Source organism: Lycium ferocissimum, chromosome 8 (assembly GCF_029784015.1).
Source record: "Lycium ferocissimum isolate CSIRO_LF1 chromosome 8, AGI_CSIRO_Lferr_CH_V1, whole genome shotgun sequence".
NCBI lineage: Eukaryota > Viridiplantae > Streptophyta > Magnoliopsida > Solanales > Solanaceae > Lycium > Lycium ferocissimum.
Genome location: NC_081349.1, coordinates 22,028,127 through 22,045,216, shown reverse-complemented (window position 1 = coordinate 22,045,216; position 17,090 = coordinate 22,028,127). Strand labels below are relative to the sequence as shown.

At 41.1% G+C, this 17,090-nt stretch overlaps 1 long non-coding RNA gene across 2 annotated transcripts in view; it reads left to right on the top strand.

Annotated features, from left to right (window-relative positions):
- Nucleotides 1-17,090, top strand: part of LOC132066718 (uncharacterized) — a 35,304-nt gene that overhangs the window by 913 nt on the left and 17,301 nt on the right. For both annotated transcript variants that reach the window (XR_009416925.1, XR_009416924.1), the window contains exon 2: nucleotides 9,868-10,234. This is a non-coding gene — a long non-coding RNA (uncharacterized LOC132066718). The remainder of the gene's footprint in view (nucleotides 1-9,867; nucleotides 10,235-17,090) is intronic.

The following is a 17,090-nucleotide window of genomic DNA, read 5'->3' as shown; positions in this document are numbered from 1 at the left end:
ATTTCATATACATACATCATACATAAACATATCATGTGCATTATTATCATATCACATATACATCGTCATACCATACATGCATCATCATATCAATCACCCGTCATCATGTCGTTAACCGCGTCCGGGTAACCATCGTATGCGACCACCAGTGGTGTCATGCCCGCCCCTCTAGGCTCGGTGTAAACATAGCGACCCACCTTAGCGGTGATATGCCCGGCCATTTAGGCACGGTGGAATCGTATGCAGCCCGCCTTAGCGGTGACATGCCCGACCAATTAGGCACGGTGGAATCACATCATCATACATATCATGCATTTGTCATCATACATATCATAGACTCATCATTATTAATCATCTCGTAAACATAGCATGACTTTATCATAATTTACTATCATTATACATGTATCATCAAATTACACATTAGAACTTGAAAGCAACTATAGCTGTGTAGGGGTGACATAAGGTCGTGGACCCCCAATTACGTTATGGAGTAATCATAGTTGTTATATCTCACCTTGGAGGGACTACATTTTAAGGTGAGTGTACATGAAGAGAACATCATTAACTTTGCAGATACATCCTATCATTTTCGTTGTCGTACTCATAGCGTATTTCTTATCTCGTATGACTATTCATGAACATGGGCTCTTAGTCTTTCGGAATATAGGAATTTCATGAAGAAGGAGGAAAATCATACATAGGATTCATGCCTTAGGAAGAAAGGTTGAGCCTCACATACCTTTGTCGTTTAACTATTTTATTGCTTGCTCGTCCTCCTTTAATGCACTCGTTTATACCTTCAATGGAATTCGTATCGACATTAGCTAGGCAATCATGAGAGCGTATTTACTAAAGTTATAGAAAATTGGGCAACGTTTCCTTTGTTTATACTACTTTCCGCCATATTCCATATCAACTCCGAACATTCATAACGACAATCACAATATTACTAACAACAATCGTCATTCATATACATTATTCGCATTTCACAATTTCATCCCCATTCTCCATAATCATGACTAAAGTCCATTATCACGTTCTTTCATATCCAATACTTATTCCATGTTCTAAATGTCATTTATAACGTAATTATAGTCTCAACATATCCATTTTCATGATTCATTCCAACTGTTATTCCACAATGACATTATTCACTCATTTAAGACCCATTTTCTATATTCTTCTGCAATCCAAGTATTTCATCCTAACAATACTTCAAATAACGTGGGTAGGTCATGAAACTCACCTTAGATGATGGAGAAGTAAGCCTTGAATGGTAATACACCTTTTTCACCAAAACCCTATTTCACCTTTCTTGAGATTTCTTGACTTGGATGACTTTAATGAGGTTTCCTTCACTTGATTCACTCCAATTCTTATTATTGATCTTTGATTTCCTTGGTTTTCTTGTGGATGAAATGCGTGGAAGGTTCTAGAGGTCTTGAGAGATGAAATAAGTTGGTGGAAATGAAATAAATGAAGTGGGCATCACATTTAAAGACTTAGAACATTTCAGTCGTCGGGACTTCCACGGACTGCTTCACGGTCCGTGGATCATGGTGTTGGCCGTGGAACTGGTCGTGGTTCACGACCAGCCAGCCATCTTCTCTGCTGGTAGTTCCACGGACACATCCACGGTCCGTGGATCATGATGTTGTTCGTGGAACATGGTCGTGGAACTCACAGTTCCACCGAAGTTGTTCCCGTCGTTTCGTTTGATCTCCAATCCTTATGGAACCTTCTTAACACTTGTTTATCACTTCGTTAGCAATCTAAGGGACGTTATAACTCTTTTCCAAAACATCCTTAAGGCATCATTAACTCAATACTCATAATTTTGCCTGACACACTCAACTTATAACTCGCTTTCCTTAACAACTTTCTTTCCTTAACTCGAATGTCTTTGGAAATCTTAATTAGGACCACTTAAGACTATTTCTTACTTATCCAAAATGTCGTATATGTCATGCCCTTCATTGGCCTATTCACTGCACGTTAACAAAAAAATTTCCGAGGTGTAACATTCTTCCCCCCTTTTGGAACATTCGTCCTCGAATGTTAAGTCATTAGGAATTCTAGAAAAATTTCGCCAGAGTTTCCCCTGTAACATGGCGTTACCATCCTGTCACAACAACCCATAATATCATTGCCTCACAGGGCCACAACACAATAGGAATATAGATTGGCTACACACGACCCATATACGTAAAAGAAAAGCATACATACCTCATAATCTCGACGCCTCATCATAAATCTCTTCTTAGCACTGAAATAAATGCGGATATGTGGATTTCATCTTCTCTTTCGCTTCCCAAGTTATCTCTTCTCGGTTGTTATTTCGCCACAAGACTTTGACTGAAGCCACTTCCTTATTTCGAAGTTTCCGTACTTGCTTGTCTAATATGGCAATAGGTACTTCTTCACAGGCTAGCTTTTCTGTAATCTGAACATCATCTATTGGCACAATCTTTGTGGGATCTCCAACACATTTGTGGAGCATTGAAACATGGAATATTGGATGAACTAATTCAAGCTCTGAAGGCAAGTCCAATTCGTAAGCTACTTGACCCACCTTACGGATAATCTTATAGGGTCCAATGTATCGGGGACTTAACTTTCCTTTCTTGCCAAATCTCATCACACCTTTCATTGGCGACACCTTCAGAAATACCCAATCGCCGACCTGAAATTCTAGATCTCGCCGGCGGTTATCCGCATAAGACTTTTGGCTATCAATAATCGATCTCGGATCATCTTGACTTTTTCTACCTCTTGTTGAATCAACTCGGGGCCTATTAACTGTACTTCTCCGATTTCAAACCATCCAACTGGAGATCTGCACTTCCTTCCATATAACGCTTCATACGGAGCTATTTGAATACTGGAATGGTAGCTACTGTTGTAGGCAAATTCGATTAGGGGTAAGTGGTCGTCCCTACTACCACCAAAATCTAAAACACACGCCCTTAGCATATCCTCCAAAGTCTGAATGGTACGCTCGGCTTGTCCATCAGTTTGTGGATGAAATGCCGTGCTGAGCCTTACTTGAGTACCTAGACCTTCTTGGAAAGATTTCCAGAACTTGGCTGTAAACTGTGCTCCTCTGTCTGAAATAATAGATATCGGGACTTCGTGAAGTCTTACAATCTCCTTGATATACAATCTCGCATAATCCTCTGCTGAGTTTGTAGTTCTGACTGGGAGGAAATGAGCTGCTTTCGTCAATCTATCCACGATCACCCACATAGAATCATACCTTCCTCGGGAACGAGGTAGTCCCACAATAAAATTCATATTGATCATTTCCCATTTCCACGTAGGAATTTCTATTGCTTGTAATAATCCCCCTGGCTTTTGATGTTCTATCTTCACTTGCTGGCAATTTGGACATTGTACTACAAATTCTGCTATGTCTCTCTTCATGCCATTCTATCAATACATCATTTTGAGATCGTGATACATCTTCGTCGTTCCTGGATGGATAGAATACCGAGAATAATGGGCTTCTTCTAGAATTCGACGACGCAATTCTGCAACGTTTGGAACACATAGCCGGCCTCGGTATCTAAGGATTCCATCTATAGAAATTTCAAATGGGGACTTTTCTTTTGCATGACATGCATCTCTATAATAACTCAATTGAGAATCTTCATATTGCCGCTCCTTTACTTCCATATTCAAGGATGAAACTGTGGGATCATTAACACTAACTCCTGCATCACCTGAGTCAATTATACGTACTCCAAGATTAGCTAATTGGCGGAGTTCATGAATCATTTCTTTCTTCTCCGAGGGTACTTCACATAAGTTACCCATTGATCGGCGACTAAGCGCATCCGCTACTACATTTGCTTTGCCAGGGTGGTATAAAATATTTACGTCATAATCTTTCAATAATTCTAACCACTGCCGTTGTCGCAGATTCAACTCCTTCTGTTTGAAAATGTATTGGAGACTCTTATGATCCGTGTAGATATCAACATGCACACCATACAAGTAATGTCTCCACATTTTTAATGCATGAATATAGCGGCCAATTCGAGATCATGGGTTGGGTAGTTCTTTTCATGCTTCCGCAGCTGTTTCGAAGCATAAGCAATAACTTTTCCTTGCTGCATTAATACACACCCTAGCCCAACGCCAGAAGCATCACAATACACAACATAGTCGTCTGGCCCTTCTGGGAGTGTTAAGATTGGAGCTGAGGTTAATCTATCTTTCAACTCTTGGAAGCTGCGCTCACAAGCATCGTTCCATTGAAATTTTGCTGACTTCTGGGTTAGTTTCGTCAATGGAGCTGAAATAGATGAAAAGCCCTCTATGAATCTTCTATAATAACCTGCCAATCCCAGAAAACTACGAACTTCTGTAGGCGTCGTAGGCCTCGGCCAAGTCTTCACAGCTTCGATCTTCTGAAATAATATGGCCCAAAAATGTCACCGAATTTAGGCAGAACTCGCACTTTGAAAACTTCGCATACAACTCCCGAGTTTGAAGAATTCCAAGGACAATACATAAATGATCGGCATGTTCTGATTCTGTGCGAGAATACACCAGAATATCATCAATAAATACTATTACAAATAGGTCCAAGAGAGGCCTAAACACATTGTTCATCAAATTCATGAACACTGCTGGAGCATTAGTTAGCCCAAACGACATCACTCGGAATTCATAATGGCCATATCTTGTTCTGAACGCTGTCTTGGGAATATCTTCTTCTCTAACTCTCACTTGATGATAACCCGATCTCAAATCTATTTTAGAAAACCACTTGGCACCCTGTAGCTGATCAAATAAATCATCAATCCTCGGAAGAGGATACTTGTTCTTTATCGTCACCTTATTCAGCTGTCTGTAATCAATGCACATTCATAGGGAGCCGTCTTTCTTTCTCACAAATAAGACTGGTGCTCCCCACGGTGATGAACTGGGTCTAATAAACCCCTTCTCGAGCAAATCTTTCAATTGTGCCTTTAGCTCTTTCAGTTCTGCTGGAGCCATTCGGTAAGGAGGAATAGAAATAGGCTTGGTGTCCGGCAACACATCAATGGCGAAATCAATTTCTCTTTCCGGAGGAAGGCCTGGAAGTTCATCTGGAAATACATCCGGGAATTCATTCACTACCGAAATAGATTGGAAAGTTGGAGACTTTGCTTCCGTATCATGAACTCGGACTAGATGATAAATATAACCCTTAGCTATCATTTTTCTTGCCTTAAGGTAGGAAATAAACCTACCCCTTGGAGTTGCCGTATTACCCTTCTATTCAAGCATGGGCTCTCCCGAAAATTGAAAGCGAACTAATTTCAATCGGCAATCAACATTAGCATAGCATGAGGCCAACCAATCCATACCCATAATAACATCAAAGTCTAACATTTCTAGCTCAACTAAATCAGCTTTGGTTCGGCGATCACATATCACAATTATACAATCTTTATACACTTGTTTAGCTATCACGGGATCACCAACCGGAGTAGACACCTCGAAAGGTTTGATTGGCTCAGGTTTCACCCCAATACGATTTGTAACATATGGAGTAATATATGATAACGTGGAACTCGGATCTATCAATGCATACACATCATGAGAAAACACAGACAATGTACCTGCAACCACATCTGGGAGGACTCGAGATCCTGTCGTCCAGCTAAAGCATATAAGCGGGGCGTGCGCACACGAAGTAGACGATCCCCCCGGCCTCTACCTCGGCCCGGAATACGGGGGAGTACGCCGGACGTGCGAAGAGGAACCCGGCTGCCGATCCCGTGGGCCGAATCCCACCGCCATATCTCGAAGGAAAATCTCGCATCAAGTGTCCGATGCCTTCCACAAATATAACAAGCATCCGTGCCCCGGCGACATGGCCCCGAGTGCAATTCTTCGCACCGGCCGCATCGGAACCGGTGGTCTCCCCGGCCGTAATCTCCCCCAAACCGAGAACCCGGGGCCCTCAAACTCGGCCCCGTCCCGAAGGAAAGAGCGATCAAATTTCTCGCTCGTAAATCGGGGAGGTGCACTCGTCATCGACTAGCCCGAGTGCCTAGAATGTGTCCGCCTTGATCCCCCCTCTATAATCACCGCCGTGCCCATAGATCCGGCTTTGTTTTTCTTTGCCCCCTATCAACATCACGATCACCCCTTTGCGAAGGTTGTTGTCCTTCTAGATTTTGAGCATGGGCCTGAATGCGGGAAATGTCCATCCCATCTTGCAATGAAGCCGTTAAGCAATCTTTAAACAAATGTGACCCTAAGCCACTCACAAATCTGTGTACCCGATCTCCCATATCGGTCACCATAGTCGGAGCATACCTAGCCAAAGAATTAAATTGAAGGCTATACTCCCGGGCGCTCATGTTCCCTTGCTTCAAATTTAGAAATCTATCCACTCTAGCTCGACGGACCTCGGGTGGAAAATAATGGCGGATGAAAGCATCTACGAATTCTTGCCAAACCGGAGGAGGCGCATTCTCTCTTCTCGATGCCATCCAATTATTGTACCATAGAACCGCCACATCTCGGAGTCTATATGATGCCAACTCCACGGACTCAGTCTCGGAGGCATGAATAATCTTCAATGTCCTCAACATCTCATCAATAAAACCTTGCGGGTCTTCATCCGGCTTTGACCCGAAAAACTCCGGAGGATTTAAACTCATAAAGTCACGGGCTCTAGTACTAGCTGACCGATCACTTGGGCTCGCATTTTGCCGTTGTGCCTGGGCGGCAACCAACTGTGTCAATAAATGAATAGCTTCGGTCACTTGTTGACCCGAAGTAGTAGCCATGGAGGAACTGGAGGCATAGGAGCTGGAGCTAAAGCCCCTTCTTGCCCTTCCGTAATAGGCGGAGTAGTGGAGGCATTAGATGGAGCCTCATGGTGTGATTTACCATCATCTATGTTCATAGGCGGCTCTCTCTCTGCCCGCCTTTTCGTAGTAGTATTGCCCTTCTGGGCGGCTTTAGCTTTTCCTTTTGGCGGCATTTCTGAAATCACAACACACTGTTAGGGAGGATTAAATCTTATATACGGCTCTATCGCACGATCCCATAAGAAGAAAGATGGTCATTTTTCCTAAATGCCCTGTAGCCTCTTGTTTATTAGCGTGGCGCGCAACACACTATAAACAAGACTTTACTAGACACGGCTCGTAGACACTTCCTAGGACTGAACTGCTCTGATGCCACTTTTGTCACGACCCGGGCTACGGGCCATGACGGGTATCCGGGGCTAACCACCGAACACTGCTCACCCTGTTACTTACCTGCTCTCATTCATAATATTTACTCATAATCATAGAAGCCTATCATCATTCGAAACATATTTACTTTTATAAACATAAGCCCTTCGGCTATCAAAATAATACATATACATGAAGGCTATGGGACCATACTACCCACACATGCGTATCTACGAGCCTCTACGAGAGTACTAGACATATGGACGGGACAGGACCCCGTCGTGCCCAAATCGTGAATATATACACATATGTACCAAAAGAATAATCAATGGCACCTCGGAAAATGGAGTGCTCTCACGACATGACTACTAGCTCCTATGGATCTGCACCGTCTCCCTGCCTACCTATGGGCATGAACACAGCGTCCAAAGAAAACGGACGTCAGTACGAACATTGTACTGAGTATGTAAGGCAGGAATGAAGTAAACATAATAAGGAGATTATAAGTCATGAGATGAGGATACAACCCGTGTACTCCTTTTAAGTATAGATACATTTCATATACATACATCATACATAAACATATCATGTGCATTATTATAGCATATGCCTTATCATATCACATATACATCGTCATACCATACATGCATCATCATATCAATCACCCGTCATCATGTCGTTAACCCGCGTCCGGATAACCATCGTATGCAGCCCACTAGTGGTGTCATGCCCGGCCCTCTAGGCTCGGTGTAAACATAGCAGCCCACCTTAGCGGTGACATGCCCGGCCATTTAGGCACGGTGGAATCGTATGCAGCCCGCCTTAGCGGTGACATGCCCGGCCAATTAGGCACGGTGGAATCACATCATCATACATATCATGCATTTGTCATCATACATATCATAGACTCATCATTATTAATCGTCTCGTAAACATAGCATGACTTTATTATAATTTACTATCATTATACATGTATCATCAAATTACACATTAGAACTTGAAAGCAACTATAGCTGTGTCGGGGTGACATAAGGTCGTGGACCCCCGATTACGTTATGGAGTAATCATAGTCGTTATATCTCACCTTGGAGGGACTACATTTTAAGGTGAGTGTACATGAAGAGAACATCATTAACTTTGCAGATACATCCTATCATTTTCGTTGTCGTACTCGTAGCGTATTTCTCATCTCGTATGACTATTCATGAACATGGGCTCTTAGTCTTTCGGAATATAGGAATTTCATGAAGAAGGAGGAAAATCATACATAGGATTCATGCCTTAGGAAGAAAGGTTAAGCCTGACATACCTTTGTCGTTTAACTATTTTATAGCTTGCTCGTCCTTCTTTAATGCACTCGTTTATACCTTCAATGGAATTCGTATCGACATTAGCTAGGCAATCATGAGAGCGTATTTACTAAAGTTATAGAAAATTGGGCAACGTTTCCTTTGTTTATACTACTTTCCGCCATATTCCATATCAACTCCGAACATTCATAACGACAATCACAATATTACTAACAACAATCGTCATTCATTTACATTATTCGCATTTCACAATTTCATCCCAATTCTCCATAATCATGACTAAAGTCCATTATCGCGTTCTTTCATATCGAATACTTATTCCATGTTCTAAATGTCATTTATAACGTAATTATAGTCTCAACATATCCATTTTCATGATTCATTCCAAGCTTTATTCCACAATGACATTATTCACTCATTTAAGACCCATTTTCTATATTCTCTCTCGCAATCCAAGTATTTCATCCTAACAATACTTCAAATAACGTGGGGAGGTCATGAAACTCACCTTAGATGATGGAGAAGTAAGCCTTGAATGGTAATACACCTTTTTCACCAAAACCCTATTTCACATTTCTTGAGATTTCTTGACTTGGATGACTTTAATGAGGTTTCCTTCACTTGATTCACTCCAATTCTTATTATTGATCTTTGATTTCCTTGGTTTTCTTGTGGATGAAATGTGTGTAAGGTTCTAGAGGTCTTGAGAGATGAAAGAAGTTGGTGGAAATGAAATAAATGAAGTGGGCATCACATTTAAAGACTTAGAACGTTTCAGTCGTCGGGACTTCCACGGACTGCTTCACGGTCCGTGGATCATGGTGTTGGCCGTGAAACTGGTCGTGGTTCACAACCAGCCCGCCATCTTCTCTGCTGGTAGTTCCACGGACCCATCCACGGTCCGTGGATCATGATGCTGTCCGTGGAACATGGTCGTGGAACTCACAGTTTCACCGAAGTTGTTCCCGTCGTTTCGTTTGATCTCCAATCCTTATGGAACCTTCTTAACACTTGTTTATCACTTCGTTAGCAATCTAAGGGATGTTATAACTCTTCTCCAAAACATCCTTAAGGCATCATTAACTCAATACTCATAATTTTGTTCGACACACTCAACTTATAACTCGCTTTTCCTTAACAACTTTCTTTCCTTAACTCGAATGTCTTTGGAAATCTTAATTAGGACCACTTAAGACTATTTCTTACTTATCCAAAATGTCGTATATATCATGCCCTTCATTGGCCTATTTACTGCACGTTAACGGAAAATTTTTCGAGGTGTAACATGTTCCTCAATTCTAATCAATGATTTTGCCTGTCATTTCGAAACGCAAAACGCCTCTTCAGGTAGTTTTGTTTATTGATTCTTTCAGTTGATAAACATCACACCCAAATCCAATTGGAAAGATAACCCACCCCGTTTCCCCATCAAAAATGCAAATCGGGATTTTCCAGGAAAAGGGTATGTTTATATTACTTAATTACATAGAAATGTGATTATAAGGTGACATTATATGTTTATATTGACAGATATGTTTTGCATTTCTGAAAAGATGAAACATGTTCAATAAATTCATACAATAACAGAAAAGTTCGCATAATTTTTGTCTATGTTTTATTGAGGAAAAATTAGCTATTTATGCAGTTTTGTGCATCCTTTTCTCTCCTCAATATATATAAAGATTCTGAAGATGTATATACCTCAAATGGGTCAAGATTTTCTAGAGCTTTGATTATCAGGTATGCAACAATAACTGATGATGTGTCATTAAGTAGTCTTTTCAGCCGAGAACCGATGGAATCAGTTACACCACGAAAAAATTTCATGTCATCATATGATAGATAGACTAATGCAGGGTAAGATGAATATGATGTTTCTACAAGTAATAAAGGTTATTTAATGATCCTAGTTAAGATTTCAAAGATTTTGGAAGTAAGAGGAGAAAGTTCCTTAAGAAGGGCAAAGTATATGTTGTGTTTTGGAAAAATTTCGTAAAGTACCGAGCTAATGTTGACTTAGTGATGTCTTAAAGGAGAGTTGTAACTCTCCTTAGATTGGTAATGAAGTGTTAAACAAGTGTCAAGAAGGTTCCATAAGGATTGGAGATCGAACGAACGACGGAAGCAATTTCTGAGAGGTGGGGTTATACGATCGCTTATACGGTCCATATAACACCCAACAAGAAGATGTTTTCCATGATGGTGAACACGGTCACTTATACGGACCGTACGATGTTATACGGACCGTATAAGTGTCCGTATAACACCCGACAGGCTGAGTTATTTTCAAGTATATAAATGTGATCCCACTTCATTATTTTCATTTTCCACACTTCTCCACTTCTCTCCAAGGCTCTAGAACATTCCACACATTTCATATACAAGAATCCAAGGGAAATCAAAGGCTCATATCATTAATCCAAGGGAATCAAGTATAAGGAAGCTCTTAGGGGTTGCTAGAGTCAAGAAAACTTTATGGATTGAAGCTACGGTTTTTTTTTCAAGTGAAGTATTCCCATTCAAAGGTTATTCCTACTCAATCAAAGGTAATTTTTATGATCATTTCATGTTATTTGGACTATGGAGAGGTTGAAAGACTTGGGTAGAAGAAGAAAGTAGAAAATGAAGTCTAAATGTAACTTTGGTGATGTTTTTAAGTAGTGAGCTAACTTGAGTCATGATTTCTAGTATAATATGGATATAATATTTTTATGGAAGGTAATAATGGTAATGAAGAAGCATCATATGTAAATGTGCTAAAATGGGTATGAAGTTGCTAGTATGAGTTGAACATGGGGGTGAATATTGAAGGCTTAGTGTAATGTGATTACTTGAATTGGATATTATGAGTGTATTATGGATGTTATTGTGGTTGTTGGGAGTTGTTTTGTGCTATGGTGGAAGTTGATGAAATAGGGGAAAAGCTGCCCAATTTTCATTAGACTATGAATTATTCTAGTTTGAATTTAAAAGTATCATTAAGGCTTAACCATGGCATGAATCCTTCTAAATGTAGATTATTCAAGTTTCAACGGTGAACGTTAGATAGTTGAGAAGACAAAGAGGTATGTAAGGCTAACCCTTCTTTCAATAAGGCATGGTTCCTTGGCTATATATATATCCTTTCATGAGTTCTATAATGTCCTCCAAATGATTCTATCTCTAAAGCTACTAAAGCTCATGATCCTCGATACTTTCATGATTTCCATTGCATCCTTTATATCATAGCTGACCCTTCAAGGATAGACGTAACAAAAACGATAATGGTAATGATGTTGATGATACTTATGGACTCTTAAGCAAACGTGTCTAAGTATGTATGACTATTATGTAACACCGAGTTTATATGGCCGGGTATGATATCTATTGCGCGCACACCACTGCAGTTGGGTAGGGATGACACTGAGCCTTGGTAGGACCAGGTATGTATAATCACCGAGCCTTGTCATAGCCGGGTATGTGAAACCACCGAACCTCCATGGTCGGGTCTGCAATGGATATGAATATGTATATGAATACGGATACGGATGTAGATATATGTATATGTTTATATGTGTGTACACGAGCACTCATTAGAAATGGAAGGTCCCTATGAAAGACAAGTAAGTAATTATGATGATGGCTCTACTATCTCCCGATTCTCCCATCTTATGCTATTTCTTATGCTGTCTCTTATCCTCCTATTATGATGTTGATTATGCTTTACATACTCAGTACATTATTCGTACTGAGGTCCTTTTGTTTGTGGACGTTGCGTCATGCCCGCAGGTGGCCAGGGAGACAGGCTTGATCCATAGCATTTCTTATTCAGGGACTATATAGAGGAGCTTCATTTCATTCGGAGCTACAGCTTTTGGTATTATTCTTTTGTGTACATACATGGGCACGGCGGGGTCCTGTCCTGCCAATATGATGTTACCTACTCTTCTTAGAGGCTCGTAGATAGTTGTGTATGATTAGATGTCTTTAGCCTTGGCGGCCTATATTTTGTACATCATTTTGATGGCCTCGTCGGCTTATTTATATTGATATGGGCATAGTTGTTAATGATGGCATAAATGTGGGGTTGCCTAATGAGTTTAGCATTATTGATGTATAGCATTCATGAGTAAGCTATGTGGTCCACCTAGATGTGAATATGCATGTACGATAAGAGGTACCCGAGTGGGTTAGCAGCGGGTGCCCGTCATGGTCCTCTGGTTGGGTCGTGACAAAAGTGGTATCAGATCAGTTGTTACACCCCGTATCTTTGAAGAAGCATTTATCAAATTTGAAACATAAGTACGTTGAGTTATGGTTAAGTAAAACCACTTTAGAATATAAGGTGCAAGCATTATTAAGTATATTTAATGAGTGAAGGATGTATATAAGGTATACCAGAATGTTTTATAAGGAAATGAGTGGAAAAAAATGGAGTGGTACGACTTCGGAGAAAGGATGGGTAAAGTTTCATGTGAAATTTTTTGTCCAACTTGAGGGAAGGATATCTCTTAGCATATGAAGTTTTTTAAGGTGTTTCAAAAGCCTAAAATTAAGTTCGTTGAGTCTAGTTTCCAACGCAACAAATCGATTGTCAATAGGACATCGGAGTAGAGAATTATGGACGTTACAAGTTAGGCTGATAGAGCAGAAACGGACTGCTACAGTACCCGAGTTGCTACAGTACCCGACCCGAACCACACCTATAAATACCCCTCTAACCCATTAATTTTCACCATATTTCACTATTTTCTCATTCTCCACTCTTCTAGAGAACTCTTGAGAGTTCTATGACTCTCCATAACTCTCCATAATTTTCCCTAATCTTCCATAACCCTTCCAAATCATTAAGAGAGAATATTAACATCAAAACCTCAAGGAAAATTCATGGAAGAAGATTGTTCTTGTTTCTCTTCAAGGTGGCGATGAACTTGATTTTGGAAAAGGGAGAATAGAGTGAAGTTCTTCTTCTATAAAGTACGTTCTTCCTATTATTTACATGATTGAGATGATATAAAGGTTTAGAAATTCTTAGAGAGGAAAGAATCATAGGAGAAAAATCATAAAGAGTTGAATTGAAGTTGATGGCCATGAGGTGAGTTGAAAGAGAATTTTGGATTAATTTGAGACTAAATTGAATATAATTCTTTGATTATGGTATTATGGATGTTGTTATGGTTAGTTTGAAAATTGGGAAAACATCGTGTGAGATATTTTATGGAATATATTGGTATGAATAATGATGTTGTTGATGTTGGTATTGTTGTTGTGTTGTTGGTTGCTGGATTATGAATTCGGGCTAGGCATATAAATAGGGGAGATGTTGCCCGATTTTCGGCAGAATATAAAGTAGTTTAAATTGAAAGCTCAGTACACGTATGCAACAATTAGTCTAACGATAGTGTGAATTCTCTCAAATGTAGATTTACGAGTACAGACGGATAAGCGTAGAAAATAGGAGGCCGCGTAGGTATGTTAAGGCTCACCCTTTTCTTTCACAGGCATGATTCCTATGTTTGATTCCATAAATGTTTCCATAACCTCCTTGTTTCTAAACGTTAGAAGTTCATGATTCAAGGCATGATTCCTTTCCTGATAATCCATAAATATTTTCCAAAATGTCCGTATTTTCCAAACCAGAGATTTATGATTTCTGGAAGCTCTTATGACAACAACGATGGACATGTGTTTTTACAATGATAACGGTGATGTCAAAGATGAGCACATCTCTATGATGATTATGATAATGATGATTTTATGTTTAAAAGTCTCAAGTTATGAGATCAATGATAATATGAGAATGTTGAGCTATTTCTTGATTTTCTTAATTTTATTCATTGATGATGACTCTATTTCTAAAAGCTCCAAAGTGTATGAATTGACGCTTTATGATATTTATGATCTTACTCTATGTTTTCCTTGATGTTATTCTTCATTGATAGTCTCACCTCATAATGCTAGTTCCTTCAAGGTGAGACACGACGATCATGATTATTCCATAATATAATCGGAGGTTACCGACCTTACGTCACTCCGATGGAGTTATAGCTTTTGATTGGGCTCTTATGCATGCTTATGTTATGATGATTACACCGTGCCTAAACGGTCGGGCAGCACCACTACGGAGGGCGTAGTGGGCGGCTTTATGGATGATTACACCGTGCCTATACGACAAGGGCGCACCACTACGGCCGGGCGTAGTGGGCGGCTTATGGATGATGATAATAACACCGTGTCTATATGGCACGGGCGGCACCACTAGTGGGCGGCGTGAGATGATTACCGGACGCGGGAGGGACGCGGGCTAATGATGTTATTTGATTCAGACAGTTTATGTATGTATGGGTGATATGTTTTGAGGGTAAAAGTGAGCATGCATGATTCCGCCTTAAGAGGCAAGCAGCTATAGTTATACCTTTTTCTTATATCTTCCATGTTTCCTTATTATGTTGTTGTTCATGTTCTGTACATATTATCATGTTATCATTCATGCCTTACATACTTAGTACATTATCTTTTTTTATGGACGCTGCGTTCATGCCCGCAGGATCAGGTAGCCAGCCGAGCGAGCCAGACCAGTAGGATCTCTCTTCCGCCTCAGCCAGCGAGCTCCATTTGGACCGGAGCGACCGCCCTTTTGGTATGCTCTTTTTGATAAACGGGTATGACAGGGGCTTGTCCTGTCTCTTCTACAGTCTGTATTCTATAGAGGTCTGTAGACAGTGTTATGTAGCCGTGATGTTATGCAGCCTTGTCGGCGCTTGCGTTGTTGTACAGTATATGTAGTGGCCTAATCGGCTTGCGCTGTTACTCTCAGTATTTATGCTTATATGTATGCGTTGGCCGTGAGTCCTCGAGACGGTGTTTCTTGTGTTGATTATTCAGGAGACAGTATAGCTCAGTTATGGATTGTGTATGGGCCCAGGTTAATCAGTGAGAAGTGAATCCAAGCATAGGAGTGCTTGGCCAGTAGTGGTCGGGCATTCGTCACGGCTCATCGGTTTGGGTCGTGACAAAAGTGGTATCAGAGCAGTTCGTCCTAGGGATTGTCTACAGACCGTGTCCGGTAGAGTCCTGTTTATGGGTGTGAAGCCGGCCACACTTATAAAGGTGCGGGGCATTTAGGAGGCTTTACGGGGCATTTAGGAATCATTGACCTTTCTTTCTATCTTAGATCGTGCGATAGAGCCAGAGTCTAGGAGAGATCGTTTCTGACCCCTTTTCCTGTAGGTAAGTGCAGACTGACGAAAGATGAAGAGATCAGCCTCAGACAGTGGGAGTGCTAAGAAGGCCCCCAAAGTTGATCCAGGACCCCAGGCTCCAAGACCGAGGAGGAGGAGCCTCAGTTATTCTATTAAGACTGATCCCTCGGAGGACCCAGCGATGATTCCTCCAGAGTTTTTGACTTCCAGGGAGGAGGACCCCTCAGGGGACAGTTATGACACGGATCCGTCGAGGATTCGTCGGGACACCGGAGGAGGAGATCCCGAGGCCGTACCATTGCTCCTATGGCAGAGCACTACGTCAGACCAGCTAACCCAGTGAGTGTTACGGATTACTCTAGCCCTCTATCCTGGCCGTCGGTAAATCAGGAGTTGCTTGATTATCCATACCCCTCGGACCCAGATGAGAGAGATGATGAAGGCCAGACGAGCAGATGGTGCCGATGGTGGGAAAATCTTGATGAAGAGCACACTTCGCTTTATAGCCCACCGGATCAGGCTAAAGAGCGATCGACTACGGTATATGAGACTTTATTGGAATTCTGTATGTGTGTGCATTTACGGTAGGTTACTATTTACTAGCGACTAGTGGAAATCCTAAAGGGACCGATAACTAAGTATTTATAAGTAACGGCGATCAAGGTGTTTCACCACCATTGGGAATTTTGAAATCTAGGATGGAAGGTAGTATACGCGCAGATGAAAGGTGAATATTGAGGATTGAAAAGGCCAAAATAGTATTTGCGTAGTCGGAAGAGTAAGAGATCCTTTCTAATTCGGAGGGAGATGCATTACGAGAATGTATTGGAATCTGTTAGAACTTCAACTTGTTCTAGGTCATGTGAGAAAGGTCACGCGGTAAGGTCGATGCGATCATACCAACACTAATGCACCGGATTTCATCAGAGCTTCAAGGTTAAGCGTGCTGGGGTGAGAGAAATACTAGGATGGGTGACCCCCTGGGAAGTATATTAAGAGCTCTACAAATTCGGACATAAGAGACAGATGAGAAGCTAGAGTAACCTAAGGGAAATTGGAGTATGCGAAGTGGTTGGAAACCCTAAAAGATCGCGAAGGATAAGACGAACTAAACCGACAAAGAGAAAGAAGGTGCATCACCGCTCTAGAACTAGGATAAGTGTGAAAGGTATTCGGAAATACTTTGGAAGCGAGGCGTTAGTAAATATATATATGTATGTGTATGACATCCCATATGTGGCCGCGTCAACCGATATGTGTGCCCCAGCAACCGACGCTGCTATATACCGAAGGCATTAATCGAACAGGGTAGTGAAGTTCAAGTGACAAAAGAACGTTACCAGGTAAGCCGATGTTATTTTCATTACAGGTTGGATTTGGAAAGTCCTAATGTAATGACATCCGGGAAAGGAAGA